The 13,557-nt window shown below is 34.7% G+C and overlaps 1 protein-coding gene across 2 annotated transcripts in view; it reads left to right on the plus strand.

The window, feature by feature from the left end:
- The window catches only part of RNF32 (ring finger protein 32), a 1,105,278-nt gene that overhangs the window by 934,645 nt on the left and 157,076 nt on the right, over positions 1–13,557 (plus strand). The gene's annotated exons all lie outside the window — the stretch shown is intronic.

Raw genomic sequence — 13,557 nt, forward strand, 5'->3', positions numbered from 1 at the left:
GTTAGCCACATAGCTGGTCATTTATTTTCTGCTCAATATCGGAGTGGTTTGGCTGCTACAATCAACTGTGTAAGAAGGTGACTTTAAATAGAAAACTTGCAGTTTTAAAGATAGTACTGTATTTTATTTTTCTGTTTATTTAATTGTTTCACTAATTATTGTGGTCTGTGTGTCTCTCTGCAGTTAGAGTAGGTTATTGCTGTTCTCACTTTTTTGTTTTATGATATATAACTCTTAGCCTTGAGGTTTTTTCATTGTTTTAAGTGTTATCCACATAGCTGGTAATTTATTTTCTGCTCAATATCTGAGTGGTTTGGCTGCCGATATCAACTGTGTTATCAGCTGAAGCTAAGGACAAACTTGCAGTTTTAAAGATAGTACTGTTTTTTTATTTTTCTGTTTATTTAATTGTTTCACTGAATATTGTGGTCTGTCTGTCTCTCTGCAGTTAGAGTGGGTTATTGCTGTTCTCACTTCTTTGTTATTCGATATTTAACTCTTAGCCTAGAGGGTTTCTCTGTGCTTTAAGTGTTAGCCACATAGCTGGGAATTTATTTTCTGCTCAATATCTGAGTGGTTTGGCTGGCTACAATCAACTGTATTAGAAGCTGAAGTTAAGTACAAACTTGCAGTTTTAAAGATAGTACTGTATTTTATTTTTCTGTTTATTTAATTGTTTCACTGAATATTGTGGTCTGTCTCTCTGCAGTTAGAGGGGGTTATTGCTGTTCTCACTTCTTTGTTATTCGATATTTAACTCTTAGCCTAGAGAGTTTCTCTGTGCTTTAAGTGTTAGCCACATAGCTGGGAATTTATTTTCTGCTCAATATCTGAGTGGTTTGGCTGGCTACAATCAACTGTATTAGAAGCTGAAGTTAAGTACAAACTTGCAGTTTTAAAGATAGTACTGTATTTTATTTTTCTGTTTATTTAATTGTTTCACTGAATATTGTGGTCTGTCTGTCTCTCTGCAGTTAGAGGGGGTTATTGCTGTTCTCACTTCTTTGTTATTCGATATTTAACTCTTAGCCTAGAGGGTTTCTCTGTGCTTTAAGTGTTAGCCACATAGCTGGGAATTTATTTTCTGCTCAATATCTGAGTGGTTTGGCTGGCTACAATCAACTGTGTTAGAAGCTGAAGTTAAGTACAAACTTGCAGTTTTAAAGATAGTACTGTATTTTATTTTTCTGTTTATTTAATTGTTTCACTGAATATTGTGGTCTGTCTGTCTCTCTGCAGTTAGAGGGGGTTATTGCTGTTCTCACTTCTTTGTTATTCAATATTTAACTCTTAGCCTAGAGGGTTTCTCTGTGCTTTAAGTGTTAGCCACATAGCTGGGAATTTATTTTCAGCTCAATATCTGAGTGGTTTAGCTGGCTACAATCAACTGTGTTAGAAATTGAAGTTAAGTACAAACTTGCAGTTTTAAAGATAGTACTGTATTTTATTTTTCTGTTTATTGAATTGTTTCACTGAATATTCTGGTCTGTCTATCTCTCTGCAGTCTTGTTCTCACTTCTTTGTTATTCAATATTTAACTCTTAGCCTAGAGGGTTTCTCTTTGCTTTAAGTGTTAGCCACATAGATGGGAATTTATTTTCTGCTCAATATCTGAGTGGTTTGGCTGGCTACAATCAATTGTTTTAGAATCTGAAGTTAAGTACAAACTTGCAGTTTAAAGATAGTACTGTATTTTATTTTTCTGCTTATTTAAAATTTTCACTGAATATTGTGGTCTGTCTGTCTCTCTGCAGTTAGAGGGGGTTATTCCTGTTCTCACTTCTTTGTTATTCAATATTTAACTCTTAGCCTAGAGGGTTTCTCTGTGATTTAAGTGCTAGCCACATAGCTGGGAATTTATTTTATGCTCAATATCTGAGTGGTTTGGCTGGTTGTAATCAACTGTATTAGAAGCAGAAGTTAAGTAAAAACTTGCAGTTTTAAAGATAGTACAGTACTTTATTTTTCTGTTTATTTAGTTGTTTCACTGAATATTGTGGTCTGTCTGTCTCTCTGCAGTTAGGGGGGTAATTGCTGTTCTCACTTCTTTGTTATTACATATTTAACTCTTCGCCTAGAAGGCTTCTCTGTGCTTTAATTGTTGGCCACATAGCTGGGAATTTTTTTCTGCTTAATATCTGAATGGTTTGGTGGCTACAATCAACTGTATTAGAAGCTAAAGTTAAGTACAAACTTGCAGTTTTAAAGATAGTACTGTATTTTATTTATCTGTTTATTTAATTGTTTCACTGAATATTGTGGTCTGTTTCTCCCTGCAGTTAGGGAGGGGTTACTGCTGTTCTCACTTCTATGTTATTCAATAGTTACCTCTTTGCCTAGAAGGTTTCTCTTTGCTTTAAGTGTTAGCCACATAGCTTGGAATCTATTTTCTGCTCAATATCTGAGTAGTTTCGCTGGCTACAATCAACTGTTTTAGAAGCTGAATTTAAGTACAAAGTTTTAAAGATAGTACTCTATTTTATATTTCTGTTTATTGAAATGTTTCACTGAATATTCTGGTCTGTCTATCTCTCTGCAGTTGAAAGGGTTATTACTGATCTCACTTCTTTGTTATTCAATATTTAACTCTTAGCCTAGAGGGTTTCTCTGTCCTTTAAGTTTTAGCCACATTCCTAGGAATCTATTTTCTGCTCAATATCTGTGCAGTTTGGCTGGCTGCAATCAACTGTATTACAAGGTGAAGTTATGTACAAACTTGCAGTTTTAAAGATAGTACTGTGTTTTATTTTCTGTTTATTTAATTGTTTCACTGAATATTGTGGTTTGTCTGTCTCTCTGCAGTTAGAGGGGGTTATTGCTGTTCTCACTTCTTTGTTATTCGATATTTAACTCTTAGCCTAGAGGGTTTCTCTGTGCTTTAAGTGTTAGCCACATAGCTGGGAATTTATTTTCTGCTCAATGTCTGAGTGGTTTGGCTGGCTACAATCAACTGTGTTAGAAGCTTATGTTAAGTACAAACTTGCAGTTTTAAAGAGTGTACTGTATTTTATTTTTCTGTTTATTTAGTTGTTTCACTGAATATTGTGGTCTGTCTGTCTCTCTGCAGTTAGGGGGGTAATTGCTGTTCTCACTTCTTTGTTATTCCATATTTAACTCTTAGCCTAGAGGGTTTCTCTGTGATTTAAGTGTTAGCCACATAGCTGGGAATTTATTTTCTGCTCAATGTCTGAGTGGTTTGGCTGGCTACAATCAACTGTATTAGAAGCTAAAGTTAAGTACAAACTTGCAGTTTTAAAGATAGTACTGTATTTTATTTTTCTGTTTATTTAATTGTTTCACTGAATAATCTGGTCTGTCTGTCTCTCTGCCATTAGACGGGTTATTGCTGTTCTCACTTCTTTGTTATTCGATATTTAACTCTTAGCCTAGAGGGTTTCTCTGTGATTTAAGTGTTAGCCACATAGCTGGGAATTTATTTTCTGCTCAATGTCTGAGTGGTTTGGCTGGCTACAATCAACTGTGTTAGAAGCTTATGTTAAGTACAAACTTGCAGTTTTAAAGAGTGTACTGTATTTTATTTTTCTGTTTATTTAATTGTTTCACTGAATAATGTGGTCTGTATGTCTTTCTGCAGTTAGAGGAAGTTGTTGCTGTTCTCACTTGTTTGTTATTTGATATTTAACTCTTAGCTTAGAGGGTTTCTCTGTGCTTTAAGTGTTAGCCACATAGCTGGGAATTTAATTTCTGCTCAATATCTGAGTGGTTTGGCTGGCTACAATCAACTGTGTTAGAAGCTGAAGTTAAGTACAAACTTGCAGTTTTAAAGATAGTACTGTATTTTATTTTTCTGTTTATTTAATTGTTTCACTGAATATTGTGGTCTGTCTTTCTCTCTGCAGTTAGAGGGGTTATTGCTGTTCTCACTTCTTTGTTATTTGATATTTAACTCTTAGCCTAGAGGGTTTTTCTGTGCTTTAAGTATTAACCACATAGCTGTGAATTTATTTTCTGCTCAATATCTGAGTGGTTTGGCTGGCTACAATCAACTGTTTTAGAAGCTGAAGTTAAGTACAAACTTGCAGTTTTAAAGATAGTACTGTATTTTATTTTTCTGTTTATTTAATTGTTTCACTGAATAATGTGGTCTGTCTGTCTCTCTGCCATTAGACGGGTTATTGCTGTTCTCACTTCTTTGTTTTTCGATATTTAACTCTTAGCCTAGAGGGTTTCTCTGTGCTTTAAATGTGAGCCACATAGCTGGGAATTTATTTTCTGCTCAATATCTGAGTGGTTTGGCTGGCTACAATCAACTGTGATAGAAGCTGAAGTTAAGTACAAACTTGCAGTTTTAAAGATAGTACTGTATTTTATTTTTCTGTTTATTTAATTGTTTCACTGAATATTGTGGTCTGTCTGTCTCTCTGCAGTTAGAGGGGTTATTGCTGTTCTCACTTCTTTGTTATTCGATATTTAACTCTTAGCCTAGAGGGTTTTTCTGTGCTTTAAGTGTTAGCCACATAGCTGGGAATTTATTTTCTGCTCAATATCTGAGTGGTTTGGCTGGCTACAATCAACTGTAATAGAAGCTGAAGTTAAGTACAAACTTGCAGTTTTAAAGATAGTACTGTATTTTATTTTTCTGTTTATTTAATTGTTTCACTGAATATTGTGGTCTGTCTGTCTCTCTGCAGTTAGAGGGGTTACTGCTGTTCTCACTTCTTTGTTATTCGATATTTAACTCTTAGCCTAGAGGGTTTTTCTGTGCTTTAAGTGTTAGCCACATAGCTGGGAATTTATTTTCTGCTCAATATCTGAGTGGTTTGGCTGGCTACAATCAACTGTATTAGAAGCTGAAGTTAAGTACAAACTTGCAGTTTTAAAGATAGTACTGGATTTTATTTTTCTGTTTATTTAGTTGTTTCACTGAATATTGTGGTCTGTCTGTCTCTCTGCAGTTAGAGGGGATTACTGCTGTTCTCACTTCTTTGTTGTTCGATATTTAACTCTTAGCCTAGAGTGTTTCTCTGTGCTTTACGTGTTAGCCACATAGCTGGGAATTTATTTTCTGCTCAATATCTGAGCGGTTTGGCTGGCTACAATCAACTGTGTTAGAAGCGTACATTAAGTACAAACTTGCAGTTTTAAAGATAGTACTGTATTTTATTTTTCTGTTTATTTAATTGTTTCACTGAATATTGTGGTCTGTCTGTCTCTCTGCAGTTAGAGGGCATTATTGCTGTTCTCACTTCTTTGTTATTTGATATTTAACTCTTAGCCTAGAGGGTTTCTCTGTGCTTTAAGTATTAGCCACATAGCTGTGAATTTATTTTCTGCTCAATATCTGAGTGGTTTGGCTGACTACAATCAACTGCATTAGAAGCTGAAGTTAAGTACAAACTTGCAGTTTTAAAGAAGCTACTGTATTCTATTTTTTCTTTATTTAATTGTTTCACTGAATATTGTGGACTGTCTGTCCCTCTGCAGTTAGAAGGGGTTATTGCTGTTATCATTTCTTTGTTATTCGATATTTAACTCTTAGCCTAGAGGGTTTCTCTGTGCTTTAAGTGTTAGCCACATAGCTGGGAATTTATTTTCTGCTCAATATCTGAGTGGTTTGGCTGTCTACAGTCAACTGTATTAGAAACTGAAGTTAAGTACAAACTTGTATTTTTAAAGATAGTACTGTATTTTATTTTTCTGTTTATTTAATTGTTTCACTGAATATTGTGGTCTGTCTCTCTCTGCAGTTAGAGGGGGTTATTGCTGTTCTCACTTCTTTGTTATTCGATATTTAACTCTTAGCCTAGAGGGTTTTTCTGTGCTTTAAGTGTTAGCCACATAGCTGGGAATTTATTTTCTGCTCAATATCTGAGTGGTTTGGCTGGCTACAATCAACTGTATTAGAAGCAGAAGTTAAGTACAAACTTGCAGTTTTAAAGATAGTACTGTATTTTATTTTTCTGTTTATTTAATTGTTTCACTGAATATTGTGGTCTGTCTGTCTCTCTGCAGTTAGAGGGGGTTATTGCTGTTCTCACTTCTTTGTTATTCGATATTTAACTCTTAGCCTAGAGGGTTTCTCTGTGCTTTAAGTGTTAGCCACATAGCTGGGAATTTATTTTCTGCTCAATATCTGAGTGGTTTGGCTGGCTACAATCAACTGTGTTAGAAGCTGAAGTTAAGTACAAACTTGCAGTTTTAAAGATAGTACTGTATTTTATTTTTCTGTTTATTTAATTGTTTCACTGAATATTGTGGTCTGTCTGTCTCTCTGCAGTTAGAGGGGGTTACTGCTGTTCTCACTTCTTTGTTATTCGATATTTAACTCTTAGCCTAGAGGGTTTTTCTGTGCTTTAAGTGTTAGCCACATAGATGGGAATTTATTTTCTGCTCAATATCTGAGTGGTTTGGCTGGCTACAATCAACTGTATTAGAAGCTGAAGTTAAGTACAAACTTGTAGTTTTAAAGATAGTGCTCTAGTTTATTGTTCTGCTTATTTAATTGATTCACTGAATATTGTGGTCTGTCTGTCTCTCTGCAGTTAGAGGGGGTTATTGCTGTTCTCACTTCTTTGTTATTCGATATTTAACTCTTAGCCTAGAGGGTTTCTCTGTGCTTTAAGTGTGAGCCACATAGCTGGGAATTTATTTTCTGCTCAATATCTGAGTGGTTTGGCTGGCTACAATCAACTGTATTAGAAGCTGAAGTTAAGTACAAACTTGCAGTTTTAAAGATAGTACTGTATTTTATTTTTCTGTTTATTTAATTGTTTCACTGAATATTGTGGTCTGTCTGTCTCTCTGCAGTTAGAGGGGGTTATTGCTGTTCTCACGTCTTTGTTTTTCGATATTTAAATCTTAACCTAGAAGATTTCTCTTCACTTTAAGTGTTAGCCACATAGATGGGAATTTATTTTCTGCTCAATATCTCAGTGGTTTGGCTGGCAATAATCAACTGTTTTTGTAGCTAAAGTTAAGTACAAACTTGCAGTTTTAAAGATGGTACTGTATTTTATTTTACAGTTTATTTAATTTTTCACTGAATATTGTGATCTGTCTGCAGTTAGAGAGAGTTATTGCTGATCTCACTTCTTTCTTATTTGATATTTAACTCTTGGCCTAAAAGGTTTATCTTTGCTTTAAGTGTTAGCCACATAGCTGGGAATATATTTTCTGCTCAATATCTGAGTGGTTTTGCTGGATAAAATCAACTGTGTAAGACACTGAAGTTAAATACAAACTTGCAGTTTTAAAGAGTGTACTGTATTTTATTTTTCTGTTTATTTAATTGTTTCACTGAATAATCTGGTCTGTCTGTCTCTCTGCCATTAGACGGGTTATTGCTGTTCTCACTTCTTTGTTATTCGATATTTAACTCTTAGCCTAGAGGGTTTTTCTGTGTTTTAAGTGTTAGCCACATAGCTGGGAATTTATTTTCTGCTTAATCTCTGAGTGGTTTGGCTGGCTACAATCAACTGTGTTAGAAGCTGAAGTGAAATACAAACCTGCAGTTTAAAGATAGTACTGTATTCTATTTTTCTTTTTATTTAATTCTTTCACTGAATAATGTGGACTGTCTCTCTGTGGCTAGAGGGGGTTATTGCTGTTCTCACTTCTTTGTTATTCGATATTTAACTCTTAACCTAGAGGGTTTCTCTGTGCTTTAAGTATTAGCCACACAGCTGGGAATTAATTTTCTGCTCAATATCTGAGTGGTTTGGCTGGCTACAATCAACTGTGTTTGAAGCTGTAGTTAAGTACAAACTTGCAGTGTTAAAGATAGTACTTTATTTTATTTTTCTTTTTATTTAATTGTTTCACTGAATATTGTGGACTGTCTGTCTCTCTGCAGTTAATGGGGGTTATTGCTGTTCTCACTTCTTTGTTATTCGATATTTAACTCTTAGCCTAGAGAGTGTTTCTGTGCTTTAAGTGTTAGGACATAGCTGGGAATTTTTTTCTGCTCAATATCTGAGTGGTTTAGCTGGCTACAATCAACTGTGTTAGAAGCTGAAGTTAAGTACAAACTTGCAGTTTTAAAGAAAGTACTGTATTTTATTTTTCTGTTTTTTTAATTGATTCACTGAATATTGTGGTCTGTCTCTCTGCCGTTAGAGGGGCTTCTAGCTGATCTCACTTCTTTGTTATTCAATATTTTACTCTTAGCCTAGAGGGTTTTTCTGTGCTTTAATTGTTAGCCACATAGCTGGGAATGTATTTCCTGCTCAATATCTGAGTGGTTTGGCTGGCTACAGTCAACTGTATTAGAACGTGAAGTTAAGTACAAACATGCGGTTTTAAAGATAGTACTATATTTTATTTTTCTGTTTATTTAATTGTTTCAGTGACTAATCTGGTCAGTCTATCTCGCTGCTGTTAGACAGGTTATTGCTTTTCTCACTTCTTTGTTATTCAATATTTAACTCTTAGCCTGTAGGGTTTCTCTGTGCTTTAAATCTTAGCCACATAGCTGGGAATTTTTTTTCCTGCTCAATATCTGAGTGGTTTTCCTGGCTACAATCAACTGTGTTAGATGCTGAAGTTAAGTACAAACTTGCAGTTTTAAAGATCGTACTTTATTTTATTTTACTGTTTTTTAACTGATTCACTGAATATTTTGGTCTGTCTGTCTCTCTGCAGTTAGACGGGTTATTGCTGTTCTCACTTCTTTGTTATTCGATATTTAACTCTTAGCCTAGAGGGTTTTTCTGTGTTTTAAGTGTTAGGCCACAGATGGGAAATATTTTTCTGCTTAATCTCTGAGTGGTTTGGCTGGCTACAATCAACTGCGTTAGAAGCTAAAGTTAAGTACAAACTTGCAGTTTTAACGATAGTCCTGTATTTTAGTTTATTATTTATTTAATTGATTCACTGACTATTGTGGTCTGTCTCTCTGCAGTCAAAAGGGCTCATAGCTGTTCTCACTTCTTTGTTATTCGATATTTAACTCTAAGCCTAGAGGGTTTTTCTCTGCTTTAATTGTTAGCCACATAGCTGGGAATATTTTTTCTACTAAACATCTGAGTGGTTTGGCTTACTACAGTCAACTGTGTTTGAAAGTGAAGCTACGTACAAACTTGCAGTTTTAAAGATAGTACTGTATTTTATTTTTCTGTTTATTTAATTGTTTCCCTTAATATTTTGGTCTGTCTGTCTCTCTGCAGTTAGAGAGGGTAATTGCTGTTCTCACTTCTTTGTTGTTCGATAGTTAATTCTTAACGTATAGGGTTTTTCTGCACTTTAAGTGTCAGCCACATACCTGGGAAATTTTTTCTGCTCAATATCTCAGTGGTTTGGCTGGCTACAATCAACTGTGTTCGAAGCTGAAGTTAAGTACAAACTTGCAGTTTTAAAGATAGTACTGCATTTTATTTTTCTATTTATTTAATTGTTTTACTGAATATTGTGGTCTGTCTGTCTCTTTGCAGTTAGAGGGGGTTATTCTGGTTTTCACTTCTTTCTTATTTGATATTTAACACCTAGCCTAAAGGGTTTCTCTGTCCTTTAAGTGTTAGCCACATAGCTGGGAATTTTTTTCTGCTCAATATTTCAGTGGTTTGGCTGGCTACAATAAACTGTGTTAGAAGCTGAAGCTATGTTCAAACTTGCATTTTTAAAGATAGTACTGTATTTTATTTTTCTGTTTATTTAATGTTTTCACTGAATATTGTGATATGTCTGCCTCTCCACAATTAGAGGGGGTTATTGCTGTTCAGATTTATTTTTTATTCAATATTTAACTCTTAGTCTAGAAGGTTTATCTGTGCTTTGTGTTAGCCACATAGCTGGTAATTTATTTTCTGCTCAATATCTGAGTGATTTGGCTGACTACAATCAACTGTGTTAGAAGCTGAAGTGAAATACAAACCTGCAGTTTAAAGATAGTACTGTATTCTATTTTTCTTTTTATTTAATTCTTTCACTGAATAATGTGGACTGTCTCTCTGTGGCTAGAGGGGGTTATTGCTGTTCTCACTTCTTTGTTATTCGATATTTAACTCTTAACCTAGAGGGTTTCTCTGTGCTTTAAGTATTAGCCACACAGCTGGGAATTAATTTTCTGCTCAATATCTGAGTGGTTTGGCTGGCTACAATCAACTGTGTTTGAAGCTGAAGTTAAGTACAAACTTGCAGTTTTAAAGATAGTACTTTATTTTAGTTTTCTTTTTATTTAATTGTTTCACTGAATATTGTGGACTGTCTGTCTCTCTGCAGTTAATGGGGGTTATTGCTGTTCTCACTTCTTTGTTATTCGATATTTAACTCTTAGCCTAGAGAGTGTTTCTGTGCTTTAAGTGTTAGGCCATAGATGGGAAATTTTTTTCTGCTCAATATCTGAGTGGTTTAGCTGGCTACAATCAACTGTGTTAGAAGCTGAAGTTAAGTACAAACTTGCAGTTTTAAAGAAAGTACTGTATTTTATTTTTCTGTTTTTTTAATTGATTCACTGAATATTGTGGTCTGTCTCTCTGCCGTTAGAGGGGCTTCTAGCTGATCTCACTTCTTTGTTATTCAATATTTTACTCTTAGCCTAGAGGGTTTTTCTGTGCTTTAATTGTTAGCCACATAGCTGGGAATGTATTTCCTGCTCAATATCTGAGTGGTTTGGCTGGCTACAGTCAACTGTATTAGAACGTGAAGTTAAGTACAAACATGCGGTTTTAAAGATAGTACTATATTTTATTTTTCTGTTTATTTAATTGTTTCAGTGACTAATCTGGTCTGTCTATCTCGCTGCTGTTAGATGGGTTATTGCTTTTCTCACTTCTTTGTTATTCAATATTTAACTCTTAGCCTGTAGGGTTTCTCTGTGCTTTAAATCTTAGCCACATAGCTGGGAATTTTTTTTCCTGCTCAATATCTGAGTGGTTTTCCTGGCTACAATCAACTGTGTTAGATGCTGAAGTTAAGTACAAACTTGCAGTTTTAAAGATCGTACTTTATTATATTTTACTGTTTTTTAATTGATTCACTGAATATTTTGGTCTGTCTGTCTCTCTGCAGTTAGACGGGTTATTGCTTTTCTCACTTCTTTGTTATTCGATATTTAACTCTTAGCCTAGAGAGTGTTTCTGTGCATTACGTGTTAGGCCATAGATGGGAAATTTTTTTCTGCTCAATATCTGAGTTGTTTAGCTGGCTACAATCAACTGTGTTAGAAGCTGAAGTTAAGTACAAACTTGCAGTTTTAAAGAAAGTACTGTATTTTATTTTTCTGTTTTTTTAATTGATTCACTGAATATTGTGGTCTGTCTCTCTGCCGTTAGAGGGGCTTCTAGCTGATCTCACTTCTTTGTTATTCAATATTTTACTCTTAGCCTAGAGGGTTTTTCTGTGCTTTAATTGTTAGCCACATAGCTGGGAATGTATTTCCTGCTCAATATCTGAGTGGTTTGGCTGGCTACAGTCAACTGTATTAGAAGTGAAGTTAAGTACAAACATGCGGTTTTAAAGATAGTACTATATTTTATTTTTCTGTTTATTTAATTGTTTCAGTGACTAATCTGGTCAGTCTATCTCGCTGCTGTTAGACGGGTTATTGCTTTTCTCACTTCTTTGTTATTCAATATTTAACTCTTAGCCTGTAGGGTTTCTCTGTGCTTTAAATCTTAGCCACATAGCTGGGAATTTTTTTTCCTGCTCAATATCTGAGTGGTTTTCCTGGCTACAATCAACTGTGTTAGATGCTGAAGTTAAGTACAAACTTGCAGTTTTAAAGATCGTACTTTATTTTATTTTACTGTTTTTTAACTGATTCACTGAATATTTTGGTCTGTCTGTCTCTCTGCAGTTAGACGGGTTATTGCTGTTCTCACTTCTTTGTTATTCGATATTTAACTCTTAGCCTAGAGGGTTTTTCTGTGTTTTAAGTGTTAGGCCACAGATGGGAAATATTTTTCTGCTTAATCTCTGAGTGGTTTGGCTGGCTACAATCAACTGCGTTAGAAGCTAAAGTTAAGTACAAACTTGCAGTTTTAACGATAGTGCTGTATTTTAGTTTATTATTTATTTAATTGATTCACTGACTATTGTGGTCTGTCTCTCTGCAGTCAAAAGGGCTCATAGCTGTTCTCACTTCTTTGTTATTCGATATTTAACTCTAAGCCTAGAGGGTTTTTCTCTGCTTTAATTGTTAGCCACATAGCTGGGAATATTTTTTCTGCTAAACATCTGAGTGGTTTGGCTTACTACAGTCAACTGTGTTTGAAAGTGAAGCTACGTACAAACTTGCAGTTTTAAAGATAGTACTGTATTTTATTTTTCTGTTTATTTAATTGTTTCCCTTAATATTTTGGTCTGTCTGTCTCTCTGCAGTTAGAGAGGGTAATTGCTGTTCTCACTTCTTTGTTGTTTGATAGTTAATTCTTAACGTATAGGGTTTTTCTGCACTTTAAGTGTCAGCCACATGCCCGGGAAATTTTTTCTGCTCAATATCTCAGTGGTTTGGCTGGCTACAATCAACTGTGTTCGAAGCTGAAGTTAAGTACAAACTTGCAGTTTTAAAGATAGTACTGCATTTTATTTTTCTATTTATTTAATTGTTTTACTGAATATTGTGGTCTGTCTGTCTCTTTGCAGTTAGAGGGGGTTATTCTGGTTTTCACTTCTTTCTTATTTGATATTTAACACCTAGCCTAAAGGGTTTCTCTGTCCTTTAAGTGTTAGCCACATAGCTGGGAATTTTTTTCTGCTCAATATTTCAGTGGTTTGGCTGGCTACAATAAACTGTGTTAGAAGCTGAAGCTATGTTCAAACTTGCATTTTTAAAGATAGTACTGTATTTTATTTTTCTGTTTATTTAATGTTTTCACTGAATATTGTGATATGTCTGCCTCTCCACAATTAGAGGGGGTTATTGCTGTTCAGATTTATTTTTTATTCAATATTTAACTCTTAGTCTAGAAGGTTTCTCTGTGCTTTGTGTTAGCCACATAGCTGGTAATTTATTTTCTGCTCAATATCTGAGTGATTTGGCTGACTACAATCAACTGTGTTAGAAGCTGAAGTGAAATACAAACCTGCAGTTTAAAGATAGTACTGTATTCTATTTTTCTTTTTATTTAATTCTTTCACTGAATAATGTGGACTGTCTCTCTGTGGCTAGAGGGGGTTATTGCTGTTCTCACTTCTTTGTTATTCGATATTTAACTCTTAACCTAGAGGGTTTCTCTGTGCTTTAAGTATTAGCCACACAGCTGGGAATTAATTTTCTGCTCAATATCTGAGTGGTTTGGCTGGCTACAATCAACTGTGTTTGAAGCTGAAGTTAAGTACAAACTTGCAGTTTTAAAGATAGTACTTTATTTTAGTTTTCTTTTTATTTAATTGTTTCACTGAATATTGTGGACTGTCTGTCTCTCTGCAGTTAATGGAGGTTATTGCTGTTCTCACTTCTTTGTTATTCGATATTTAACTCTTAGCCTAGAGAGTGTTTCTGTGCTTTAAGTGTTAGGCCATAGATGGGAAATTTTTTTCTGCTCAATATCTGAGTGGTTTAGCTGGCTACAATCAACTGTGTTAGAAGCTGAAGTTAAGTACAAACTTGCAGTTTTAAAGAAAGTACTGTATTTTATTTTTCTGTTTTTTTAATTGATT

This window comes from Protopterus annectens, chromosome 3.part0, assembly GCF_019279795.1.
Source record: "Protopterus annectens isolate FY-2018-M chromosome 3.part0, PAN1.0, whole genome shotgun sequence".
In the NCBI taxonomy this organism is placed as follows: domain Eukaryota; kingdom Metazoa; phylum Chordata; order Ceratodontiformes; family Protopteridae; genus Protopterus; species Protopterus annectens.